This window comes from Danio aesculapii, chromosome 20, assembly GCF_903798145.1.
Source record: "Danio aesculapii chromosome 20, fDanAes4.1, whole genome shotgun sequence".
Classification (NCBI taxonomy): Eukaryota; Metazoa; Chordata; class Actinopteri; order Cypriniformes; family Danionidae; genus Danio; species Danio aesculapii.
In genome coordinates this window covers 3,177,998-3,205,269 of record NC_079454.1, presented here as the reverse complement: position 1 = coordinate 3,205,269, position 27,272 = coordinate 3,177,998, and the positions used below count along the sequence as shown (strand labels likewise).

Sequence of the window (27,272 nt, the reverse complement as noted above, 5' to 3'; positions counted from 1 at the left end):
CCCACGCATATCTCAAAGCTGCCCCTACATCTCTCAGTCCCGCCCACACATCTCTCAAAGCCGCCCCTATATCGATCAGTCCTGCCCCACACATCTCTCAAAGCCACCCCTACATCTCTCAGTCCCGCCCACACATATCTCAAAGCCGCCCCTACATCTCTCAGTCCTGCCCACACATCTCTTGAACCCATCCCTAAATCTCTCAGTCCCGCCCAAACATCTCTCAAACCCATTCCTACATCTCTCAGACTCACACACACATCTCTCAGACTCATCCCTACATCTCTCAGTCCCGCCCAAATATCTCTCAGACCCATCCCTACATCTCTTAGTCCTGCCCACACATCTCTCAGACCCGTCACTACATCCATCAGTCCCGCCCAAATATCTCTCAGACCCATCCCTACATCTCTTAGTCCTGCCCACACATCTCTCAGACCCGTCTCTACATCCATCAGTCCCGCCCATACATCTCTGACTCGCCCACACATCTCTCGAACCCACCCCTACATCGCTCAGACCCGCCCACACATCTCTCAGCCTCACCACACAGCTTCCAGTCGTGCCCACGCATCTCAGAACTACTGACACAGCTCCCAGTTCCGCCCACACATCTCTCAGACCCGCCCACACATATCTCAGCCCCGCCCATATAACACTCAATCCCGCTCACACATAACTCTCAGTCCTGCCCACGCAACTACCAGTCCTACCCACACATCTCTCAGCAACGCCCACACATACGTCAGTTTTGCCCACACAGCTCTAAGTCCCGCCCACACTCCTCAAAAGTGCCAAGTTAACCAATATTAACCAAGTTAACCCTGTGTCCTGCAAGGTCTTGACATTTAGTTACATTTGCTATGCTGAAAATACAGCATGCACCTAACGCACAAATATAAATTATCCTTCCTGTACAGCAAATTAGGTCATGAACAAGCAGAGCCGATGATGATAAGGTGTGTTAAATCTACTAATATTAAATGCAAAACGGGGGAAACGACCCAGCCACAAATATCCATTCTAATATGTTAATACTTGACTGCATGCCTTTAGTAAATCCTGACAGTAGCTTTTTAACGCCAAGAGGGTTTGCGATGGCACAAGCTGTTGGTAAATCTGTCCAGCAGATCACCGTTTCTAGATCCAAATTATACCCAGGACATCAAGTGGAGAGACACCACACACTACTAGCGTCGCTGAAGATACAAAAGGCAAAGCGGCATTCTTCAAAATATCCTCTTTTGTGCTCAACAGACACATGAACGCAGACAGATTTGGAGTGAGGGGATTGTGAATCAATGATGACAGAATTTACTACGCATTTAACAACTGAAAGATGTAGCAGGTGGTTTGTCTGCCACTTTAAAACATATACATTATTTATTCATTCCTTCTTTCTAACTAGTCATGTTTATATGGTCGGTTGCATTTTATTATCTGCACGCTACAAAAAAACGTAATTCTTACCACAAAATAAACAATTATAAGCATAACAGAGGCAGAACAATAGACCTTTTATTTTGTCCATAAGATAGTTAGTCATATTGCACAACCCTTAGTAGATATATGCAACATACATTTCAAAATATTGCAAAATTAACAATTACGTAAACCATTTCAACCATTTGAATTACAAATACATACATCTATGTCCAGTTTTTTTCCTTTAAAAAAAGCAATCTTCCAATGAGGATATTATATGACCTATTGTTATTTATATTACTCAATGGCAGTTAAGGAAAAACCCAGTTTATTTTTGACTTATTTCTGAAAACACAATATTTTTACTCATCTAGAAAATGCTTCTTGATTTAAAACTGTTATGATATTTGGACTAGATTTAAGAAAAACTCATTTTTTTAGAGTTACAGTCAAAATAGTCTCTGAAAATGCTTAAAGCAAGACGATTTTAGAGACAAGTAAAAATATAGTCATGTTTTCAGAAATAATAAGAGAAAATGAAGTGAGTTTTTCATTAAAACAAGCTAAATAATCTGCCAATGGTGTAAGAGAAATAATCTGTTTTTTCCTTTTGACATGAGATTATTTTGCTTACCCAAGTGGCAGATTATTTTTGCTTGTTTTAAGGAAAAACTCACTTAATATTGGCATGTTATTTCTGAAAATGTTTTGGCTGTCTAGAAAACGCTTCTTGATTTAAGATTTTGTAGATATTTACCCCAGAAACAAGACGAAAAATAAGTAAGAAAATCATTTTTTGCAGTGTACTAGGGTTGGGCGATTTAGCCTAAAATCGAAATCTCGATTAATTGAATATATTGACTCGATTACGATTAATGAACAATTATTAGATTTTTTTTTATTGTTTTTGCCATCATAGTTTACAAGTTACATATAATGGCAGGTTTTGTGACAAGTTTTGTACAGTAACGTCACGTGTAGTTGTAACAGTTGTGATGTGTCGTTCATTTTAGTTTTTCTTTTGAGAGGTGCACGTGTATGCGAAGGCTGCGTCGGACCGTGTGCCTGGCAAAAGCATAAAATCATAATAATATAATAAATATAAATCATAATATAATAAGTATAAATGAGCCTTAACAGAATGGGGTCATGTGACTCCACACACCGTAGGGAAAGAAACCTAAAAACTGTACCTGGAAAAATTAGATTGATTATAGGTTCTTAATAGAGATGGATATCGTTAAGGTTTTAACAGTATTACTACTTTTATTGATACCACTTATCGGTTCGGTACTTTAATGCTTCTCTTATCAGTACTTTTTGTAGTGTTTTTATAAGTGAAAGAAAAAAAACAAACAAATTGACTACACTTTGTTTTATTATTCCATTTTTAATATAAAAATAAAACGAAACCAATTTTCACAAATAAATTATTTCTCCTGTAAAAGAATGCAATGGTTTGAAGGAAAATGACTCTCAGTTCAACCTTTCTTCTGGAGAAAAATCCACATGTTTGCCTTTCTTAGTTTATTGTGCTCCCTGCAGGTGAAAATACCCTCTTAACTGCAAAATGCAGTTAAATGAGATTACGGTTTTCCATTAATGCATTCACATAAACAAGTTCACAGTGTTTTGGGAGTTAACTGTGGTTTTAATAGTTTTGGAGCATCTTGCAATGTAAAAATTAGCTGCGTTTTTATCTCCTAATAAGCATAGTTTATTATTAGGCTAATCATAGGCTATATTTGTAAATACGGCTGATGTAAAAGCAATATTTAAGATTTATTTAGGCTACTGCAGAAAAAATACTGTTTTTATTGTAACCGAATGTGTGTGTTTCTTAAACTATTAATATTATGCTAATTTAGGCGATTGACTGCTGGCGTATTGATGTGGATGATGTAACGTTATCGTTGGTAGCTAGGCAGTCAAAAACTTTTCATTACAGTTTACACACTTTTGAAAGACTTTCACTTAGCCAGATTGTTTGTGTTTCCGCTTATACAACAAAACAACTTGTTGCGTTTGTTGCAACGAACATTGTCGCTGTCCACTCGGGAAATACGACCCATTTGGTTCACTTCGCAAGCTTACGAGCTGTGTGGGCGCGCGAGTCTGTGTTGCGAGCTGTGTGTGTGTGTGTGTGCTTAGTGTGAGTGCGTGTGCGCACAGCTGAGGACTGTGAAGGCTTTTATATTTGACATGCTCGTCATAAACCTCGTAAACTTGCCAACTGTGCAGACGAATATCAAATATCGCAAATTAGAGAAGGTTGGTCAGTGAAATTATGCTACTGTAAGTAATGTTTATTCAGCAGTAATTCTCCAGTACCGATAGCAGAAGCGTTAACATCAGAGCTTATCGTTTTTTCAGTCTTTTATAATGTAGCACCGAAATTGATAAAGTACAGAGTTTCGGTACCTATAGTTCTTAATGTCAATTTCGATTACTTTTCGATTAATCGCCCAGCCTAGAAATTAAAATAAACTGTTTGAAATTGAACTCTAGAACTGAGACACATATCAGTGATCCAGCATCAACATTTAATAATGTTAAAGAGGTTTAATATGTATTCATTACATTATAAACCTTACCATTTCGCTGGAGTGCAGTGAGTGTGCTATTCTGTGCTTCTGAATGGCTGTATTTACATTTACTGTCGTGTTGTTAGGACACGAGGTTAAATGCTCAACTAATGTTTACGTTCATAATATGTATATTATTTGTTAATTAATAACCACCTCATGTGGAACTCTGAATCTGCGTCTCATTTCGGAGTCTGCTACTGTCCACCGGAGGTCGCATTTCAGTCGCGGACACACCCTTTAAGAGCCTTCATGACTGAATGAATGAAATACGCTGTTTTCCCATCAAGGCAAGGTGATAATAATAATAATAACACTTAATACTAATAATACTAATAATAATAATACTTATTAATATTATTTATATTACTCATAGGGAAGTTTTAAGGAAAAAAACTGCTCGTCTAGAAAATGCATCTTGATTTGAGAATATTTCAGATATTTGCACTAGAAATGAGACACAAACTCTCTTTTTTTGCAGTGCATGACCAGTTTTCCCGAGCAGATGTGAGACACAGCAGCGGTTTTCTCTATAAACTCTGTCTGTCTTTAACTATATCAGCGTTTTCTCCTTTGTTCATCCCTCTCTTTCTCTGTCTTTCATGTGTGTCCAGGCATACAGGCCTTCTGCTGATCACTGCCCGAGGACACACTTACAGGCCGGACACACACAACAGACAAAGCGGCCCACAGCCAAACACTGCCGCCAACACTCAGCATGCTGGGAAAGGATTTACCCTCCTCCAGTACCACACACACAACAAAACACACTCGCTTCAAATCACTTCAACTCTAGATTCTTGGTGCCCAGAAATGAAGCATCTCTGCTGAATTGTGTCGTTGCTGCAGGAAACACAAGTCACATGATATGAAATGTACAAATGTTATCAGGAAACAGTCGGATCTGGGATATTCCTACTTAATATCTGCAGCTTCCGACCCTGGAGCGCTCGGCTGTCTGATGTTTCGAAGACGACACACGGAGAAACAAAATGCCAGAGCTTCAATGCCAAAAAAAAAAGGCTTTCTTACGTCTTGTCTCTAGTCCAAACATCTAACAATTCTTAAATCAAGAAGCATTTCAGAGACAAGTACAAAATATAATCTCGTTTTCAGAAATAATAAGAGCAAATGAAGGGAGTTTTTCCTTAAAACAAGCTAAATAATCTGCCAATAGGGTAAGAGAAATAATGTTAATTCAAAGCAAAAACAAGATTCTTCTGCTGGACCTGTAAACATTATGGCCCGTTTCCACTGAGTGGTATGGTTCGGTTTGGTTTGGTACGCTTTTATGGCCGTTTCCACTGTCAAAAAGCGTAACGAACCGAACCGTACTGTACCACTTTTTCGGCACCCTTTCGAAAGGGTACAAACATGAGAAAGGGTACCAAAAGGCGGAGCCACACACGCAGCTGAACGCTATTGGTTTACAGAGATACGTCATTCGCTTACGCAACAAACCAGAATGAAAACAAAAAAACCCGCCATGTTTGAAATACACAGCGAGAGATTTTAGCGGAATTATAAATACATATAATAACGAGCCATGGTCGATCTGGGCTCAAACAAACCTTGTCGTCATCTTGATGAACAGCCACAAATCCAAGAAGAAGAGCAGATTTACCCTGTGCCCTGTAGTTTTTTTACGAGCCAGTCTGAGGCGCGAGCGGTTTTGCTTTCTTGCTAGCGCTCGCGCGCGTCTAACATTATATCTGAAATAACAAACTTCTTGAGCTGGTGATAATAACCTGCGCTTGATTATTGATGTGCTTTTGAAACCCGATCCTGTCAGACACTGACAAACGCGAGAGTGAAGCGCAAAGAAACAAAGGAGAAGCCGGGAAAAAAAGGAGCACATTAAATACGGACGAAATGTCTGCTGTGTGTAGTTCTTCTGTAGTTGGTAACATATCTGAGACTGTAAGGGGCTGTATGTGTTTATATATGTTCATTTATTTAGTTATTTAATATAATTACAGACGTTACAGTAGGCTGTTTCGCACTGTCTTTGATCTGCAGTTATAATTAACTCATGTTCATTGAAAAGTTAGTAATAAACATTTCTACACTAGTATTTATGTGTATGAAGCATCTGTTTTGTGAGAAGTGCTTCTCATATGATATGTAAGTGACCCGTACAGCTTTATTGTAGATATTTCCTCGAGCTAGAATGACGTCGACTGAAACTTTGTCATACACCACGCCCACCAAAAGGGTACCCTTGTTAGTGGAAACGCAAGCTTGATAAAGGTGACCCGTACCAAACCGAACTGTACCGTACCAGTCAGTGGAAACGAGCCATTAGTTTTAGAAAGGTGGTTTCTATTTTATTGTACTCATATTTCCACTTTTTTGATCAAACATCTGACCTGAAGTTCTAAATTTCAAAGGCAATTTCATGCCTACGTGAGACGTCTACTCCAGTCAATCAGAACATTCAGACACATTCACATCTGCTCTGTTTATGAAAATAAAAGCCTTTGAATATTCCTTCCTGACACATTTAGCTGCTAGATGTTCGTCAGATGAATTTCTGTTACTTCCTAATGCCAACTGTGTAAAAAATAATGGATAAAATGCTTAAGATAAACCGCTGTTTGTTTACCTTCAAGCTCTGCTTCAGCTGAGTGACGCGTGTGCACGTGAAGAAGTGCTCCGGTAAGCACCAGCGCACACACATAATATGTACATCTTGACACGGGAAAGTGTTCCTCCATGTGTTTTCATTAAAGTTGTTCACAATACTTATCCATCCACAGAATTTGTAATGTCGTCAAATGTGTAAACGTTTAGCTGCGGTTCACGCTTCTGCCTTTGGATGGTAACGTTAGCGGATTTTTTTCTGGTTATTCGGTTCATCAACGGAACAAAGCAGCAGCATAAATGCTAAAGCTTTAAATAAAAGTGAAATCCCGACCCTTTCTATGTTTACAAATACAAGCGCAGCCGTTTAGAGCTCATTTCTGGTTAATGACGTCAGAATTTACAGGTATTTTGGCATGGATGTGTGAACGGTCTTTTCCAGAAAAAATCCTTGCCTGTGTGAACGGCGCTTTTTTGAATTAACCAGTAAAGGAGTTCCAGAGATTTTCCAGATATCTGCCGTTATTAGGCATGGGCCGGTATAAGATTCTAACGGTATGATAACCTTGGATATAAATACCACGGTTTCGCGGTATCACAGTATTAAAGGCCCCATAGTTGACTTCTTTTTTCTGATTTAATATGAATATTCTGGTTGTTCTGAGTGTGCCAGTTTAGGTTCAGTTTAAAACACAATTCAGATTGTTTATTATAATGTGTTAAAAAGTGTCATGTTGGGGGCGTGTCCACAGCTCGCTGATTTATGGGTGTGTTGCTTCACATGTACATTAGTTTCGGCTTCCCGTCAACCTAACAAGGGGGCGGGGCCATGAGCTCACCCGCTCTGCGTTTGCAACAGAGTCTGACAGGCAGACTCAGAGAAGGAGCTGGAGTGAGAGGTACAGCATTCAGTCGTATATGTACGACTCGGACACAGACCAAGCAGAGAGTACAAAATCATTTGTGTCTTTGTACAGTTTTACAGCCAACTGTGTGCTAGTTTCAAGTGCCGAGCTTGAACACAGAAACTAATAACCGTGCACACTGAATTAACTTTGACTGAGGCACCGGATGCACCGCTCGAAGCCGCGACACGCCACACCAGACACTCTCTGTGGCGCGGCAGAAACATGAAGTGTCCCAAATCGTCACGCCACGCATTTTTGAATTCTAAACATAGGTTTCTGCAGCGGTCCGCGGCGCCCAGCCGTCGACTTGAGTGTACCCTGATAGAAACTGTTTAGAATTCTAAAACGCATGCTAGTTAAGATCACAGGGAGCTTCTGGGATCGCGAGAAATGCAAACGGCTGAAGTATAAGGTAGACTCAATGAGAAGTACACATGTTTGCAAACCTACCTAAAGATACAACCAATAATTCCGATTAGAGCGATAATGTGGAGAATATTGATCTTGTGTTGAGCCCAATGAGCCTTGCATCTAAAAATAGAGCTAGCGTGTTCCTTTAGTGATATCGCTTCGACTCACGCTGAAAATGGCGGACGTGAATCAACAAACTGAGGATATGATGACGCGCCTGTCAATCAATATTGGTGGGCGGGGGGACCGCTCTCTTACGTAAAGTTGCGGTCAGTTTGAAGACCGCTCCAATTGGTCCAGCGTTTTTTAAGTTGTTAAATTGAAAAAAAGCACTGGGTGTGTTTATATCACCCCAATATGACGGTCTATACACCATACATGCACATATGTCTGTCCAAACAGCTTGAAAAGTAGATTATTCACCATAGGTGCCCTTTAAGATTACTGCTCTAAATTATGTTGTTGTTAAATATCTGGGTAAAAAACAAAACCTTTTCCCCTTTAAACACATTATATTTTAATTTAGGAAACATTTATAATATTTTGGAACAGTAAATATGTCAGGCTAAATAATTAAAATGAATTATTGACTTCTGCGGTCTTTATTTGTTTAAAAAAATACAGATTTTCTTACAATTTAAAACAGCATCTTTGGATTTATTTTCTGCTGGAGATACTGTCGTCCTAAAAAAACAAACAAAAAAAATGTGAATAAAAAAAATGTTACTCATACCTCAGGAACGGTATTACAGACCATTTTGATGGTTTTAAAACCTTGAATTTTCCAAACTGTGGTATACCTTGAACACGGTTATCGTCCCATGCCTAACAGTTATCACTGTGTGAAAGGGGCTATTAACTGTATATCAGATTTCTAGTTTAGAAGAGTCACTCCATTGCATTCCATACAAGTAGAAAGTTACACATATTTTCCACTTGCTGGGTCACAGCATCAAACTCTGCAGAACTTTGGCTGCCAAACGAATGTGTTGTAAAACCACTGCAGTATGTAAAATCTACCAAACGGTGACAAAGCAATGGGATGATCAATCGCAGGATGAGCCACAGAGCCAATTACACACAAAAATCATCTTTTTTGGAGTATCTTCGTATAACCCTGAGATCAGTGGCGACTGAAGGAGGTCACCGCGACCACTCCACTGCACTCAGATCAGTGCGCACACACACGCACACTGCGCTGATAACATCCCATCATTCTCCTGACACAAAGAGCCGCGTCAGGTTACATTAGTTACATTAAAGTGGGCAACTACAGAGAGATACAGACACAGCGAGACTCTGCAGCGCTGCATCTTCCACTGACACTCTCAATTAAGCTGCGGCGCAAATACCTCCGGTCACGGCGCACTGCAAACAATACAGCGCTGTGTCTTTCTTAATTATCATGCTATTTGGCTTGTGAAGTTTTTCAATTAAATCAGGCGTCTGAAATGAAGAGCGCACGAAACCTCTACAAGTCCACACAAATAACAAAACAGTAGATGTTCAAGGGGCAGTTCACGCAAAAATGTCAAATGTACTCAATATTAACTCATCCTCAAGTGGTTATAAACCTGTTTGAGTTTCTTTCTTCTGTTGAACGCTAAAGAAGATAATTTGAAGAATGCTGGAAACCACTGACTACCGTAGAAGGAAAAACAAATACTTTGGAAGTCAATAGTTACCGGTTGGCCTGTGATGTTTTTGGAATTCAATATTTTTGACCCTTACAATTAAAAATGCAGCTTATCGTTCACCCAAAACTGAAAGATCTGCCAATATTACCTCATCCTCCACTTGTTTAAAGTTTCTTTCTTCTGTTAAACACAAAGGAAGATATTCTGAAGAATGCTGGAAAGAAAGCCATCGACATCCATTGTGTATTTGGTTTCTACTTCTTCAGTAAATCTCTTCTTTGTGTTCAACAGAACAAATTCATAAACGTTTAGAGCCACTTGAGTGTGAGTAAATGGTGAGGATATTTTAATTGTTGGGCTCTGCTCTGATTGGCTGATCTCCACAAATCTGCATAGTTTGGATAGCTGTTCCTTTATGAAGCAATGGTTGCTTCAACACTAAATCTGATCGATATCTCCGGTGATGTATGTCCTACCTGAACAACACTATAAATATAATTAATCTGAATCTGGCAAATCGCTCGTTTTGTTTCAATTAAGCAGCGGGAAAACTCTCTCCGCTCACATCACTAGAAAGAAACAATAGAGCGCTGTCCCCGAGTGTTCATTAATTATCATGTGTTTTGTTGCTATTTGGTCTGTGAAGCTTTTCAGCTTAATGAACGATAATCGGCGCATCTGATGTGCTGGAATGCAAACAACAGCCTCCTGTAGTCCACACAACAACAAAACACGCCGTCATTTAGTTTATTTGTTATTAATATTTCAGTACAGTGTTGTTTTTAATTGGTAAATGTGGATAGTCATTTGTTAAACTCACGGTTTTGATCTTGATTTCACCTCTGGGTTTTAAGACGTTGAAGCGGACAACACTAATGGAGGTGTAAAAATTGCTTGATTGCATTGAAGAGTTCGACCCATGGTCATTCTGATTATGTACCCCTATATACATTTCTGGAGAGCACCAAATACACTCCAGGAGGTACGTTTTTTTTTGCAGTTATTGTTTTCGCCAATCCACCAGAGGCCGCTGTGAAAGCTTATTGAGATCTCAAATTTCTCTCTCTCGCCTGCTGTTCTCATGTAAATCCACTAGAGGCTGCTGTCGACTGACTGAGCGACCAAAACCCAAAACCGATCCCTAAACCCAACCGATAGTGTTTTAAAAAGCACAGATTAACCGAGAGTGGTCTGGATGCAGACCTGGTGCAGTGCAATCTGTGCTGCATCTGATGTTTTTAATGGACTCACCTAACCCCACCCCTAACCCTCTCACAGTGACGTCACTCGCTCCATTGAGTGCATTGTGTCTAATGTTACATCGCTGAGTGATGCAATCTCAGCTTGCATCATAAAAGCTGCATCCAGATACTATTGGATTGACCAGCACCCACCTACTTTCCTAAACCCAGCCAACAGTGTTTTCAAAACCAATCCAGAAACAGAAAAACCCTTGCGGATGCCTAATTTTTAACACGTTTTCAGATTTTACCACGTTCTCACCATGTTATTTACTTGTTTATTTTATTTTTGTCTTAGCTTCTTTCTGAAACTGTTCTTCACCGAACTTGAACCCTGTTGTCATCCTCTGAGTCTCAAATCCTTCGATGTACGTGGTGAGCCACTGGGCAAACTGGTAACTCAGAAAAGCCGTCCACACGGAGGTAAGCGGTCAGCTGGTAAGCGTGAAAAGGAACAGCGTCATACCACCCTGTAGCGTTCCATTTAAAGACAAAATGCGGCCATACGTTCCTCTGGCTAAATAATTCACGATATCCAAAAATGTATATAGGGCCACGTTTTCAGAATGAGCCTATGCTGGAAGAGTTCGGTTCAGTTCGGTACGCGATATGTCTGTCTCCATTGTCAGAGGTACCAAAACTAATGTACCATTTTTGGGAGCCTTTGTAAATGCCCCTCAAACGAAATAGAAGAAGAAACTTAAACAGCGCTCTAAGCTGACCTACAACACTGAAAAAATGATTGGATTTACTACCTTTTATTTAAGGTAAGTGGTTGCCAACAATTTAAATGGGCTGAATTTAAAGAAACTAATTAAGTTGAACATTTCTTGAATTTATTTGTTTAAATTCAGCCCATATAAATAGTTTGCAACCACTCACCTTAAATAAAAGGTAGTAAATGCAATGAATATTTTTTTCAGCTTATGAAAAAACATTTGCACACCATTGCCACTACACTTAAAATAATGAACCTGTGTGCAAAAGACTCAGTATGTGAACACTTCCATGGTTTATTTATCTTTGAGTAATATTGGTGTCGATTGCTGTTCTGTTGTACACTTAAAGTTGGCTGCTCAGTGAAAATGAAGTATAAAGCATTTTGTCTCTTTCAGCCACTTCCACTGAAATCTGATTACCGATCGGCTGGACTGCATCTGTTGTTTGTTTAAACGCACATGAGGTTAAACAGAACAGGGATACTTAAAGGGACTGAACTGAACGTTTACTCGGCATCGACTCACCCTCACTTGATTTCAGACCTCAAAGAGATTCTTTATTATATTAAACTCAAAATAAAATATTGTTGGAAACAGGAAGCCTTTTACATCTATAATGTAAAAAAAAATGGTGAATCTGATTCAATTCAAAACTTGTACAGCGTTTTTCACAACCATTATTGCCTCAAAGCAACTTTACAGAAGGTGCACGTTACTGCCGTACAATCAAAATCCAGTTAAGGTGCTGTACATAAGGTGGACTGTATATAAACACATAGTTAACCTGTAGATTATATAATAAAATGTAATTTTCAAAAAGGTGATCTCCATGATGGCCTTTATAACACCATCAAGATTGAAAATTTTGACTTATATAGGGCTAAACACTAAGGATTTTTTAAAAGGGCCCGGCATAATTTTTTACTCACCTGATCAAAAAACTAATTCTAATTAGATATTTCCTAGCCACATATTTTAAATGACGTGTCAAAACAAGCAGACCCTTGGTGTATACATACTAAAAAAAAAATAATAAAATAAAAAACCTTAAAATAAAAAACTTAAACTTAATGTTTCCCAGAGATGGGTTGCAGCTGGAAGGGCATCCGCTGCGTAAAACATATGGTGGATAAGTTGGCGGTTCATTCCGCTGTGGCGACCCTTGATTAATAAAGGGACTAAGCTGAAAAGAAAATGAATGAATGAATAAACTAAATGTATGCACAACAAACTGTTATAATATTAATTATAAATAGAGTTTTGCTAAAAGTTTTATTGAGATGCATTGTTGATGTTTGCATATGTGTTGAATTGTTTGGGTAGCTTCACATAAAGACAAATTACGAGCACATAATGATTTAAGACCTACAACACCATATTTCAGTAAATTTAAGACTTTTTAAGGCCTAAAATTTAGTTGTTGAAATTCAATACATTTAAGACTTTATAAGACCACGAGAACACCCGGTCAAAATGTCTTCGTTTATGTTCATCATAATAAAAATACTTTAAATTAAAAAAAAAATAAAAACATTGACTCCTCAGCTGTTTTGAATTGAGTCAACTTAAATCTAGTTAAGTGCAGTAGTTGGGTTAAAAGTTGAGTCAACTCAAAATAGCAAAAAAGGCGACTTTCTACTCCTACTTTGAGTAATATTTACAACAGATACTTTTACTCTACTTGCACTACATTTTTAGGCAAGTAATGGTACTTTAACTTGAGTATGATTTTTCAGTACTGGTGTCCACCACTGGTGTTACTCCAATACAAAAACCATTGTTTTCTTTAAAAATCAGTGATCTTCACTGCCAGACTGAGATACGATATGTAGTGGGTCTCAGACTGTACAAGAAGCACTGCATTATATTACATTGTTCTGCACCATGTCTATAACATATGGAAAGGAAAAGCTTGCCTGCTGCTCCTGACGACACTTGCTTTTAAACTGTTTTATGCTGTTTTATGCAACTAAATAAACATTGAATACTAAATGAATAATGAATACTATATCTTAATTCCATTACGACATTGATGCTGTAAAAGGAATCTTATGAAATTAAAAATAGTCACATTGACCTTTCACCGGATGTTTATCTGTGGCTGAAAATCCCTTTCTGTGCATATAAAGCCTAAAGGATGGTGAAGAAATGATGACTATCACTTTAAATTCCTAGATCATAGTTGCCATTCGATTCCTTGACTATCTTTCACACTTGCTTATAAGGGGAGTAATGATTCACTCATTCAGTAGCAGTCGTCTGTCTTGACGAAAGACAAGAAAAACTCCGCTTTCCATCACACGAGAGCTTCCGACCGTCATCTGTGCATCTCTGATGTTAGTGTGCAGAATATCTGCTGTGACAGAGATAAAGGACTGCAGGCTGAAGAGTAGAACATTCACCAAGACCCCTCAGATCCCATTACAGATCAACAAACACAGCCTACCAACACAACCAAACGCTTATTTGAGCCTTTTACAGCTCCAAAAAGACGTCGAGGGCTTCACTGGCATTTGTCAGATATCAGCCAGGAAAACACAGCATTGTCTGAAATAAACGATAAGTGCTTTCCAAATGGCATACTTATATTATTTTTACTACAAAATGGCGTAGAATAGTGCATTCACACTCAAGTGCACTTTTAATACCCGGATGATGGTTGTCTTGAACCGTGCCCAGGCGTGATTGTCCCCGCTTCCCTCTCCCCTCGGCCTGACTCGCACTGCAATTTTACCTTCCGAGCCGGAGCACGCTGACATCCTCGATGATGAAACGGTTCAGTTTTAAAGGGAAGCACTCTCGCTCAGTAGAATGGAGATTACTTTAGTTATATTGTTTATATCTATTATATTAAGTCATCTGATATGCAGTGACACACAGTCAAATATTTTGCCGAACAGATCCAGCACTTTTGAATCGGGGATGTGCATCTTTATACATTTTGAAAGTTCACTGTTATTGAAAGATTGATTAATAAATCCATATGAAACAATCCCTAAAAGTGACGTTGCTTCTTCAATTCCAAGCTCAGGCATGCTTTGCACTTCCACTACAAGCGTACTGCGCCAAAGCCCAACCGGACCATGGTCTGGCAACCGGGCCGGCCAACTGAACCGTGGCCAGACATGATTCGGAGCACTCACACTTGTCAAACGAACCAGGAAATATGTCCGGGCACGGTTTGGATAGCCTAGTGAGGGGTGGGCAAACTCGGTCCTGGAGGGCCGGTGTCCTGCACAGTTTAGCTCCAACTCTAATCAAACACACCTGCTTTTAGATTTCTAGTGATCTTGAAGACACTAATTAGCATGTTCAGGTGTGTTTGATTAGTGTTGGAGCTAAATTGTGCAGGACACTGGCCCTCCAGGACCGAGTTTGCCCACCCCTGGCCTAGTGTGATGCAAAAACAACCAATTTTCATTTTCTTTGTGAAATATACGTGCCCTAATAGTGTTTTTAGCAGCGTGGGACACGTATATGACTGTCAACAGCTCAAAAAATGTGTGTTGGTGTTTTTTAACCCTTTCAACGCCGCCTGGGAAGCAATTAAAATTTCCATTAAGGATAAAAAAAAAACGTTAGTGGTCTATTTTTGATGACATTAAACTCATACAGTACACGGTTGAGTCTACAAGTGCACAAGTATAGTGTGCCACTAATGCTTCATGAGGTGAAAAACTTCCCAATGGCTTGAGCCACTACTCTGAGAATTTGCACAAACCCAGCGAGCGTCTCATTTGTTTTTCTGCAGGAAAAGTTGCAGACATAAATTGTGTTGCGCAAGACGGTGGCCTTGCGGGACAAAAGCAGGCACCTTTGAGGAAAATGAAGACGTTAAGAACGCTGAGCAGGCTGAATGTGAAAAAGTCATCCTCGACTCCTCATGAAATTCATATCAGGCTGCGAGGTTTGCGCTGAGAAAGCGTTGCGGAAGCTCGGCGTCTCTCGGTCTCTGTGCTGCCGCTTTACTGAGACTTCAACATCTGTCCTCCTCGCACAAAACATCTTAAAAAAACACTTACAAAGAAGCAGCGGGGAAATAAAGATATCACATATTCTTTGAGGTGCTTTGCAGTGCCATTTAAATACCATGGTCCATGAGGTGAATCTCAAAGCTTGTCAAGAAGAAAACGTGTCTTAATCGCACAAAGCGAAATGAGAAAAAAAGATATTAAAAGGGCTCTATGTATGTTTCTAGCACTGCTAAAGCATAGGAATAGCATAAAAATAGGGCTGCACGATACTGGAAAAAACTGATATTGAGATATTTTATTTTTCTGTGATAAATATCGCTTCACAAGATGGTTTGACTAGCTCTATTTGATGGTTTTCTGAGGAGTCTAATAGTATGCAGGTACAGAAACTGAAGAATCACAATCCAAAATATGCTTTGTCTTGTTTCTAATGCAAATATCTACAAATTCTTAGATCAAGTAAAAATATAGTTTTTTTTTTCACCTTCAAGTCAAAATTAAGAGTTTTTCCTCTTAATTAAGCAAAATTATGTGGCAATGGGTGAATTTAAATAATCATATTTTGCTTTTAAACATAGATATTTGGACTAGAAACAAGACAAAAATTGTAAGTAAGAAAAAAATAGTATAAATTATTAAATACAAATAATCTTTGTTACACTTCCAAACATCATACCATTTTTGGGTCAAAATGTTTTAAACTCTTGAAATGCTCAGTCACAAGTCTTAAAAACACATAAAAATGATACACTTTCATTCTGTTATGGTTAAACTTAGCAGCGAGCAACTGTAATTCAGACTCAACATTGCACATCTTGCATAGTGACTATTGTGTATGCGCACATTGTGATATTGATGCTGAAAGCATATATAGTGCAGCCCTACATAATATGTTTGTGTTTACTTTTTTAATCTGAAAAACAATGCTGAAGTCAGTTATTCTCCTTTGAAGATGTGCATTTGGAATGTCTACTTGCTTCGGAAAACCCGTAATACTCATACAGGAGCTACATTTGAACTTGAATTTACTTCACACAAAAAAGTTCTATGTTGACCATATTTTGAAATTCTGAATTTAAGATTGAGTTGCCTATATAGTGGAAATATCAAAGAATAATAAGCGGGAGTGAATGCACAAACTGCTTACTCTACAAACAGCAGTTGCAAATATGACGATGCATAAAAATAATATAAGGTCAATAAGTCTAAATGTATGCGCCACAAATGGAATTCATATCTCATCAGTAGGACCACACAGAATCTGCACGCGCAGAAATCCAGACTTCCGCAGATTTTTAGCCCATAGTTTAGTCTATTTATTTACTTGTGTAAATGAGTGCATATTTATTTTTGAAATTAATTTCAGTAAAATTATTGACTAAGATGAAAATGTTCATTCGATTTATTTTCAATAGTTTGTAAAGTAATATTTTCTGTCTTTTTAGTAGATATCTATTATAGGAGAGACTTGCTTTATTTACCAAATAAGTGGATCTAATTGGATTTGCATTGTAAACATTCAATAAAAGTATAAAAAGCTATTATTTTTAAGTTCATATATTAAATTTTTAGTTATGATACTTCGAAAATCTGCATAAATCCGCAGATTTTTTACAAAATTCTCACCAGAAATAGCAAAAAAAAAAAATGTCCGCAGATTCCGTCTGGCCCTACTCATCAGTGTTTCTCTTTATTCAGCCTTACTCTGCTTCATACTACATGATAATAAGCGTTGAATACTTTAATCATACATCAACATAATTTCTGCAGGATTCCCGTATGATAATGAAGACTACTACTCCCATAATTCCACACTCAGTCACAGAGTCATCAAAATACGCCTTTGTTTGTTGTGAATACACGCCCTCTAGTGGCCACAACTACATAGCATGCATTTAAGACAATGAATGAATGAATCAACAGTCTACTTGATTATGGTTACAGTTGGAGTGTATACTGCTGATAAATGCGACCTCCAGAGTATGTTGCAGCCTCCGAAATCAGAGTTATAAAATTCCACATAAGGCAAACACTAAAAATATCAAGTACTTATGCTTTCAATCATCATGTGCGCTCATTCCTGTTAATGTTGTCAATCTGGCAACCTGCAAGAGTGTCCAATCATCGGAGGTGGAGCTTGGTGAAATATTCCTCCCTAATATTTTGAATTTGGGCTGCAATACTCAGTTCAACCACTAAATAAAGTATCTTAACATAAATAATGCTGACTTTAATTGCATAATAGCAATCATTTGTAATCTCATAACATTCACTGATGCTATCATTCTACACAGGGAATTGGGTTTCACGCTATTATCCTATGATACTCAGAAACGCAATAGCACCCCTTGCATCTACACACACACACAGCAAGGAAGTGAACCTGAAAGCTCTGCATTGTGTTCATACTGACACCCGAGTCCTCCATTAAAGTGTGTAAATAAACCCAGAACAATGTGAAGCCGAGCCATTCAGTGCTTTCACCAAATCCAACACCTTCCCGCATGACCGACTTCTTCATTGTGCAAGAAAACACAGTAAATCAAGCCTTTATTGATCGATAATCTGCCTTCATAATCATAGTCTCTAATTAAAACTGGTGTTCAAAGCTGATGCAGGTAGAAGCGGGTTTCCTCAATGAGCCCATGTAGTGGCTTTTAATTACACTCAATTGATCTGTGCAGTTATTTATATTGCGCATGGTGTTCATGTTTTTCTTTGTTTGATTGTATAGCACCCTCGGTCAGCGATCATTGTTTTATCGGTGCTATATAAATAAAGTCGAGTAGTTAAAATAAATTACCGATTTACTCGTTAATTGGTCAATAAGTGCATTACTGGATTATATACATGATTTAATGGGAACTCTCATTCAAGCTCTAATAATACACTTCAATGACTCTTCTTTTTTTTCATGTCAGCACTCATAAATATTAATAAAAGCGTGTTAGGCACCAGAGAGAAGGAAATGTTGCACCCAAGATGAGTGTAAATTGAACGTATTGAGATCAAAAGACGCCTTTCTATTGAGTTGTCAAAGAGAAACATGCATTGTTGAAAACTCATGAGCGCGCTCGGAAGAAAACGTCCCTGAGTGAACACGCTGGACTCAAGCCAATTAATGAAGGAAGTGATTATTTAAATGCGTAATACTGCTTTAAACCGTGTTCGCTTGTTGATGTACATCATAACGAGTCTTGCTTAATAATATATAGTAATATAATAAATGATAACTCTCCAACTTTACCATTATTTACAAAAGAAAGCAATTTTTTTATGTGCAAAAATCATGTCAGACATCTCTTTGGTATCCAGTGGCAAGTGCTGAAACACGCGACCAGTTTTATTTGTTGTTTCACTTTTAAAAATGTCTTTTATTTTTTTTAAACATCTCAAGATAGGCTAACATAATCTCCCTCCGAGATATTATAGTTCAATAGGGTTATGTGCAGTAGGTTGTGTGTGTCATGCTGCGTTCACGCCACTCTCAATATTCACGCAAGAAAAGAAATAACAAATTTGTGCAAGCAAAAGAGGCAACATGTGAACGGCCAGTGTGTGTATCAGCCTCAGTATACAAGCTCTGAATGTTAAACTAGCGCACAGTTGGCGTATAACTTTATTTAGTTGAAGCAGTTTTGTTCCGTGCAGAAACATAGTGTTGAGAAGACTTTACGTTTAATTAGCCGTGATGAATTAAAACGCGGTTAATATTGAAATCAGATAATCATTGCATCCCTAATCATTTAGTTTGATTTATTTTACACTGTTAATAAATAAAGTAATAATAATCTAACGTTGAATGGTGATGGGACATTATTTCACCCATATTTTGACATTTTATTTTCATTAAAATCATTGGCGATAAAGCACTTTGGTAATCTTAATTTGACGCAGACTCCAAAACTGGAACACACCGTCGTTGGAATATTTGATCATATTATGATGTATTTTTAACATCTACGCTATTAAACAAACTGAATTCAGGTCATATGAGATGATGTTTGGAGGACCGACTATGTGTCCTTCATAAACACTCGTACAGCTATCTTTATGGTCTCCTCATAGACATGACGATGTTTCTACTGTACAGACTGTATGAAGAGTTCAGATGCAGAAACCCAGCCTGATCTCACGAGAAAACGTAAGTATTTTACGTTTTGACAGTTTAGTGGCTAATTCGTACGAATTCGTACGAGTTCAATCGTACGAAATTGTACGATTTTAAAAAGGAGGCATGGCACCTAACCCCACCCCTAAACCCAACAGTCATTGGCGGATGAGCAAATCGTACTAAATTGTACGAATTAGATCGTACGAATTAGCCACTAAATCAAAAAGTTACGAATTGCCATGAGATTGTGTTGAGAAACCTCTAAATGCCATTCTGAAATGTTCTTCTAAAATGAGCATTTTTATCAAGCTCCTATGTGTAGGTTCAGTCATTTTACTTTCATGGCAAAAAAAATTGTTTTTTCCAAGGTTTTTAAAGTAAAATAAATAAACATAAACAAAGGAGGCTGAGAAAAAATGTTCATTTTCTACTGAAATTTCAGATGGCACTTTGAACTCTTCGTATTTTCTCTCCCCTCCCCCAAACCTTCCCATTGTTTCAGCAGGTCTCATCAAGTCAAATTTAAGACTTTTTAAGAGCATTATAAATAAAATTTCAGACTTATACAGGGCTAAACACTAATGATTTTTTTCAAATGACCTGGTTTGGGTTTTACTTGCTTCGAAATCATATTTATTTATTTCTCAGCCACGCATTACTTTACATAATGTGACAAAACAAGCAAACTCCAACTGTATAGCAGGAAACTATAAATAACTACATCTATAGGCAGAGTGCGTTCACTCTGCTCTGCGCTCAACTAAACCTTTTTTTAATAATCGAATGTCTCCGCATCGCGTGACAACAAATCGATTATGAAATTCGTTGCCAACACTTTCAGTAATCGATTTTAATCGATTTAATCAATTCGTTGTTGCAGCCATAATTAATTATCCTTATTTAGTGGTTGAATATCTATAAATATCTATAACTTTGACCAATGTTATTGTAAGGTAAATAATTTAACCATATTGGAAAATAGAGTCATAAACAGAATTTTGTCTATTTTTTTGTCCATTGAAATGGATTGTTAGTGATTCTATGGACGTCAGCCTGATTGACTACATTATTAACCTGATGGACATAGAACAAATTAATACCTGTTTAAAATCATTTAAGACCTACACCACAATATTACAGTTCATTTACACTTTAAGGCCTTAAATTTAGTTATTGAAATTTAAGACCCCATGGACACCCTGATTACCCCTAAACTCAACCCTCACAGCAAACAATCTGCACTATTACATCTTCAAAACACTTCATTCTGTCTGATTTAGGAGCCGTTTACCTCATGGAGACCAAAACAATGTCCCCACAAGGTCAAAATTGACAGGTATTGCTATACTTGTGGAGACATTCGTTGTCCACAACATAAGGAATACGCAGCACACACACACAGGTGTGGCAGAGAAACACAATGACACTGGCTGTCCATCTTCTGTGTGCAGGATGGAGGAAGAGGAGGGCCATCTGGAGGAGCCGCTGATCACAACCTCCGGTCCCAAATCCCATATGGCAGAACAGGAGCCTGGCCCTCATGCGCGCACACACATACTTATACTCACGCGCACACATAGATATACAAACCACACACACAGCAAGTGCTGTGCTCAGGCATACTAATAAATTACAGACATAAACACACACACCTTCTGTCACACCAAATACTGCAGATTTTTAACAAACGATCATCATGGCATTATATGCTTTATTTCGGTTCTTCAAGCCATACTAGTTATTTATATTGGAATAAAGTATGATCATGAATAATGTACGGGTAATTGAGAGAATACTACGACACTGTGATTTCTTCCTCATTCTGTCATATGTATCCATGTCTGGTCGAAAAGAGAAACGATTTTGGACCCTCAATTGATGTCATGACGTAAGTTTCCAAGCTGCTGGAGTACATCTATTCATCATCACGCAGACATCATTATTATCACTGTAAAACTAATATTAATGTGGGGAGAATACTTATCAGTGTATTAATAAACGATAAGATTTATACTTCTGCATTTGGAGTGGCTCCTTCTCAGTTTGACACTTCAGATGCAATATTCTTGCCCAAGCCACACTCTTACTGTTAGTTTGCTAAGATGGAATGATGTGCAAAAAGAAAGCCCCGCCCCCTACTCAATATTCCAATTGAGTTGTGCAGAAAGCCCTGCCCCTTACTCAATAATCCATTTTGATTGCGCACAAAGAAAGCCCCACCCCTACTCAATATTCAGTTGTGCAAAAAGAAAGCCTATATTCAATATTCATAACTCAATATTCAGTTGTGCAAAAAGCCCCGCCCCCATTCAATATTAAAATTCAGTTGTGCAAATGAAAGCTCTGTGTAATCAATATTACAATTTAGTTGTGCAAAAAGCCATGTGCCTAATCAATATTCAGTTTAAGTTGTGCAAAAAGAAAGCATCGCCATTTACAAAATATTTAGTTTCAGGTGTGCAAAAAGAAAGCCCATATTCAATATTCATAACTCAATATTCAGTTGTGCAAAAAGCCCCGCCCTTATTTAATATTTAAATTCATTTGTGCAAAAAGACACACCTTCTACTCAATATTCCATTTAAGTTGTGCAGAAAGCCCTGCCCTTTACTCAATATTCCAATTCAGTTGTGTGAAAAGATAGCCCCGCCCCCTATTCAATAGTAAAATTCATTTGTGCAAAAAGACGCACCTTCTAATCAATATTCCATTTCAGTTGTGCAGAAAGCCCTTCCCATTACTCAATACTCCAAATCAGTTGTGTGAAAAAATAGCCCCGCCCCCTATTCAATATTAAATTCAGTTGTGCAAAAAGACACGCCTTTTACTCAGTACTCCATTTCAGTTGTGCAGAAAGCCCTGCCCTTTACTCAATACTTCAATTCAGTTGTGTGAAAAGAGCCCCGCCCCCTATTCAATAGTAAAATTCAGCACTGTGCCTACTCAATATTCCATTTCAGTGGAGCAGAAAGCCCTGCCCTTTCTCAATATTCCAATTCAGTAAAGTAAAATGAAAGCCCCGCCCCTACTCAATAGTCAGTTTCAGTAATGCAAAAAGAAAGCCCATATTTTTTACTTGATATTCAGTTGTGCAAGAAGCTCCGGCCCCAATTCAAATTAAAATTCAGTTGTACAAAAATAAGGCCCCTATTCATAACTCAATATTCATTTGTGTAAAAAGCTCCACCCCTACTCAATATTCAGTTTTAATTTAGCAAAAAGGAGGTCCATATTTTTAACTCAATATTCAGTTGTGCAGAAAGCTCCGCCCCCTAATCAAATAAAAATTCTGTTGTGCAAAAGAAAGCCCCGCCTTCTTCTCAATATTCCAATTCAGTTCTGCAAAAAGCCACGTGCCTTCTCAATATTCTGATTCAGCTGTGTGAAAAGCCCACCCCCAATTTAATATTCAGTTTCAGTTGTGCAAAAATAAGGCCCATAATCCTAACTCAATATTCATTTGTGCAAAAAGCCCCGCCCTCTACTCAATATCCAGTTTCAACTGAGTAAAAAGAAAGTCAATATTCATAACTTAATATTCAAGCTCCGCCCCTAATCAAATTCAGTTGTGCAAAAAAGAAAGGCCTGCCTTCTATTCAATATTCAAATTCAGTTCTGCAAAAAGCCATTTGCCTACTCAATGTTCTGATTCAGCCATGTGAAAAGCCCACCCCCTATTTAATATTCAGTTTCAGTTATGCAAAAATAAGGCCCATATTCATAACTCAATATTCATTTGTGCAAAAAGCTCCACCCCCTACTCAATATTCAGTTGCAATTTAGCAAGAAAGTCCATACTTTTAACTCAATATTCAGTTGTGCAGAAAGCTCCGCCCCCTAATCAAATTCAAATTCAGTTGCGCAAAAGAAAGCCCTGCCTTTTATTCAATATTTAAATTCAGTTCTGCAAAAAGCCATGTGCCTATTCAATGTTCTGATTCAGCCATGTGAAAAGCCCACCCCCTATTTAATATTCAGTTTCAGTTATGCAAAAATAAGGCCCATATTCATAACTCAATATTCATTTGTGCAAAAACCCCGCCCCCTACTCAATATTCAGTTGCAATTTAGCAAGAAAGTCCATACTTTTAACTCAATATTCAGTTGTGCAGTAAGCTCCGCCCCCTAATCAAATTCAAATTCAGTTGCGCAAAAGAAAGCCCTGCCTTTTATTCAATATTCAAATTCAGTTCTGCAAAAAGCCATGTGCCTACTCAATGTTCTGATTCAGCCATGTGAAAAGCCCACCCCCTATTTAATATTCAGTTTCAGTTATGCAAAAATAAGGCCCATATTCATAACTCAATATTCATTTGTGCAAAAAGCCCCACCCCTTCTCAATATTCAGTTTCAATTGAGCAAAAAAAAAGCCCATATTTATAACTTAATATTCAACTGTGCAAAAAGCTCTGTCCTCTCAGCAACTACCTGCCTATGCAGATTTTAAAGACTAGTTATTGTACCACCAGTTAACGCCTGAGCCATCAGTTTGAGCATCCCAACCATCCCGACACTAGTTGAAGAACATCTGTTTGCCTGACCACTGACACTTTTTCCTTTTCATTTTCATTTCATTTAACAATCCTCTCTCTGTGACAAGGCAACACAGTGGCAAAATCAGCACAAAGCTGGCATCTGAAACCAGCTTTAAAGACAGAGATTAGCCTGCAACACTTGCTGTTTTTTCCAAACAGATGTCTGATTTCATACGATTTCTTCCAAAAGCTAAATATTTGGCCAAGACAGGCGTCTCCGTAAACACAAAGAGGCTGTGATAAGGGGAGTCAAACTGGGTCAGACTTCTCCAGCGCAAGAGAGAAGAGACTGAACATGAGCCAAGATGGCCGAAGTGGCCGTGCTGATGTCACTTCATGGCCTGAGACACAGAAACCAGGTCATTTAAAATGGCTGAAAGCCTGAGGAAGACCAGAGAAAGAGATACAGAGGACACAACAATACACTGGACAGATTAAAGAGCAGCTCAAATGCCATTTTAAAATGTCACAATAATTAATAATACTGTCTTTCCTTCTATAGTAACAGTTGGCAAGACTCTCCAGGACAAATGAGTTTAATGCATACAGTGATCTGAGATGTATTTCAACAGTTAAAAAATCATAGGGCATCCATCCGGTTAGTTCTGGGCTACTTTGGCCATTGTGCTTGTATGACTGGCTATTGAGCTGGTATGATTGGCCATTGGGCTAGTTTGGGTCTAGTATGCTTGGCCATTGGACTTGTTTTCGGCTAGTTTGATTGGCCATTGGGCTAGTTTTGGTCTAGTATGATTGGCTATTGGGCTAGTTTTGGGATAGTATGATTGGACATCGGGCTAGTTTGATTGGCCATTAGACTAGTTTTAGGCAAGTATGATTGGCCATTGGGCTAGTATGATTGACCATTGGGCTAGATTGGGCTAGTAAGATTAGCCATTGGGCTAGTATGGTTGGCCATAGGGCTAGTTTTGGGCTAGTTTGATTGGCCATTGAGCGAGTATGATTGGCCATTGGGCTAGTTTTGGTCTAGTATGATTGGCTATTGGGCTAGTTTTGGGATAGTATGATTGGACATCGGGCTAGTTTTGGTATGATTGACCATTGTGATAATTCTAGGCTAGTATGATTGGACATTGGGCTAGTTTTGGGCTACTATGATTGGCCATTGAGCTAGTATGATTGGCCATTGGGCTAGTTTAATTGGTCATCTGCAAATTTTGAGCTAGTATGATAGGCCATCGGGCTAGTTTTGGGATAGCTGATTAGCCATTGGACCAGTTTTGTTGTGTAATCTGACAACCCTGATCCAGGGCCACTATTAAGTGCTTGGCACATTCTGTTAAATCTTTTAAATGAATTGTTTTGATCCTAATTTGCTCAAAGCCAAAAGAAAGCATGTTGACAGACTCCAAAGGTGCATGTTGAGCACTGGCTGATATTACGAGGACCTGAGCACATTTATAAGCAGGAGATGTGTATAATCTGCTGAATGTGTGAGCGTGCGCTCGTCTTCTTCATCCTCCTCAAACACATCAGCCTTGAAGATCTCCTTTTATCTGCTCATTAACGTCAAAATATTACTATTCACATTCCACAAAGCTTCCACCACCACAAAAACAAGCATCTCAGGCAGACTGTAAGATAACAAAGCTATGTTTTCTGTGTGAGCAGCGTCACTAAAGCTTTGTAAAAATCTTTTGTTGGCTTAATTAAAAAACATACTTTGAGTTTTAATTACTTGGAAAAGTTCAGTTAACTGAACCATCAAGTTCACTAAACTAAAAGTGATATTGTGTCAGCTAAATTCAACCTCACTTTAATTATTGAATTTAGCTTTAAAAACTTAGCTTAAGTTAGCTTAATTTTTCTCAATAAATAAAACTCAAAATTATCCACACAACAACAAAAAAATTAACTAAGCTTTAGAAGTTGAGCCAACAAAAGAAACAACGCTTTAAGTTGAGCCAACAAAAGATTTTTTACATGTGAACCTGGGGCAGTATGATTGGCCATTAGGCTAGTTTTGGGCTAGCATGATTGGCCATCTGGCTAGTATGATGGGCCATTGGGCTTATTTTTGGGCTAGCATGATTGGCTATCTGACTAGTATGATTGGTCATTGGGCTAGAATGATTGGCCATTGGGCTAGATTGATTGGCTATTGGGCTAGTTTTGGTCTAGTATGCTTTGCCATTGGACTTGTTTTGGGCTAGTTTAATAGGCCATTGGGCTAGTTTTGGGATATTATGATTGGCCATTGAACTAGTTTTGGGCTAGTTTGGTTGGCCATTGGGCTAGTTTTGGGCTAGTATGATTGGCCATTGGGCTAGTTTTGGGCTAGTTTGATTGGCCATTGGGCTAGTTTTGGGATATTATGATTGGCCATTGAACTAGTTGTGGACTAGTTTGATTGGCCATTGGGCAAGTTTTGGACTAGTATGATTGGCCATTGGGCTAGTATGACTGGCCATTGAGCTAGTTTTGGGCTAGTTTGATTGGCCATTGAACTAGTTGTGGGCTAGTTAGATTAGCCATTGGGCTAATTTTGGGCTAGTATGATTGGTCATTGGACTTGTTTTGAGTTAGTTTGATCGGCCATTTGGGTTAGTTTTGGGATACTATGATTGGCCCTTGATCTAGTTTTGAACTAGTATGATTGGCCATTGGACTAGTTTTTGGGATAGAATGATTGGCTATTGAGCTAATTATAGGCAAATATAATTGGCCATTGGACTAGTTTTGGGATAGTATGATTGGCCATTGAGCTAATTCTAGGCAAATATGATTGGTCATTGGGCTAGTATGATTGACCAACGGGGTAGTTCTGGTTTAGTATAATTGGCCATTGGGCTTGTTTTGGGCTAGTTTGATTAGACATTGGGCTAGTTTAGGTGATGGTATGATTGGCCATTGAACCATTTTGGGCTAGTATGATTGGCCATTGAACTAGTTTTGGGTTAGCATGATTGGCCAATGAACTAGTTTTGGGCTAGCATGATTGGCCATTGAACTAGTTTTGGGCTAGCATGATTGGCCATAGGGCTAGTTTAATAGCCCATTGAGCAAGTTTATAGGTAGTATGATTAGCCATCAGGCTATTTTTTGGCTAATTTAATTGGTCATCGGCCTAGTTTAGGCAGGTTTCATTGCCCTTTGGGCTTTTTTTTAGCTAGCTGATT

At 38.4% G+C, this 27,272-nt stretch overlaps 1 protein-coding gene across 1 annotated transcript in view; it reads right to left on the bottom strand.

Annotated features, from left to right (window-relative positions):
• ptprk (protein tyrosine phosphatase receptor type K) overlaps positions 1-27,272 on the bottom strand; it is a 344,134-nt gene that overhangs the window by 285,851 nt on the left and 31,011 nt on the right.